Below are 1,284 nucleotides of genomic sequence, written 5' to 3'. Positions count from 1 at the left end.
CCCTCTTTGTGTCTCTGCCCCTGTGTCGCCGCCCCCTCTCTGTGTCTCCACCCCTCCCCTGTGTATCCACCCCCCCATGTGCTGTCTCCACCCTCTGTGCATACAGTCTCCGCCCCTGCATGTGCTGTCTCCGCCCCATCAGTGCCTCTGTTTCCGCCTCCCATGCCTTTCTCTCCGCCCTCCCGCATGCCTGTCTCCGCCCCTGACGTCTCTCTGTGCCCCCTCGCCCATCTGTCTCCGTCCCTGCCCGTTTGTCTCTGCCCCCCCACATCCCTCTCTCCCCCTGCCGTGGCCATGGCCCCTTTCCCTCCATCTGTCTCTCTTCCCTTCTCTCCCACTCTCGGTTTTCCCATGGGAACTTTTTTCCTCTGACTCACACTCCACATTCCCTGTCCTCACTCTCTCCCAGGCTTTTAAAGGAATCAAATGCAAAGAACGAAAATACTGGAGCCCCTTGGATGCTTCTGGGTACAGAGGCGATGAAAATTACTGCCCGGGCTGCGAGTGGGAAAAGGACAGAGAGCTGTAAGCCCTGTATGCCCGGTAAATCGCTGCCGCCTTCGCACGGGCTAAGCTGGGCTGAGGTCTCGGTTGTTGCTCATCCCACGGAGCATTCAGGAAACGATTGTTATGGTGATGCTGCCACCTGGCGACCAAAGTGCGGTGCTGAAGCGCAGGGACTGCGAATGCGCAGTGGCGCGCTTTCCCGCCTTCGCTGCCGCCACCCAGTGACCAAAATTCAGTACTGCATGGCTGGGGCATGCGCATGCGTAGTCACGGACCCCGTGCTGCCACTGCACGATCAAAATGCAGTACTGCAGCTCGCCTTCAGCGCATGCGTGTTGGCGCCCCTGTCCTGCAAGCTCCACGCCGATAGTAGGAACGTGATCCTGCGGTGCCCGTGGTGTTTGTAGGACTTTTTCCATCTCTCTCGCTCTGTCTTCCTGCTGCTATATTTCTATGTCCTTCCGCCACCCTGCGTGGCCGTGGAGGGGCCAGTGTGAGCCAAGGGAGGAGTGGAGTGGTCACTGGGCGAGAAGGTGAGCGGGGGCTGAGGGATGGACTGGTGAGTCCCAGGCAAAGCCCCAAGAAGGGCGGTGAGGTCCATGTGGAGGTAGGGTGGAGGCACCGTGCCATCTCGGAGCTGGGGGCAGTGGCTGCCCAGAGATGGGCGGAGGAGGTGGCTCTGTGTTGGAGCCAGTGGTGTGGTCTGCTCAGAACTGGAACTGGGCAGGGGGGGACTGCGCCATGTTGGAGACGGCAGCAGAGACTGCCTGGAGCCGG

This window comes from Cariama cristata, unplaced genomic scaffold (genome assembly GCF_000690535.1).
Source record: "Cariama cristata isolate BGI_N322 unplaced genomic scaffold, ASM69053v1 scaffold28450, whole genome shotgun sequence".
Lineage (NCBI taxonomy): Eukaryota > Metazoa > Chordata > Aves > Cariamiformes > Cariamidae > Cariama > Cariama cristata.
This window is presented reverse-complemented; position numbering follows the sequence as displayed.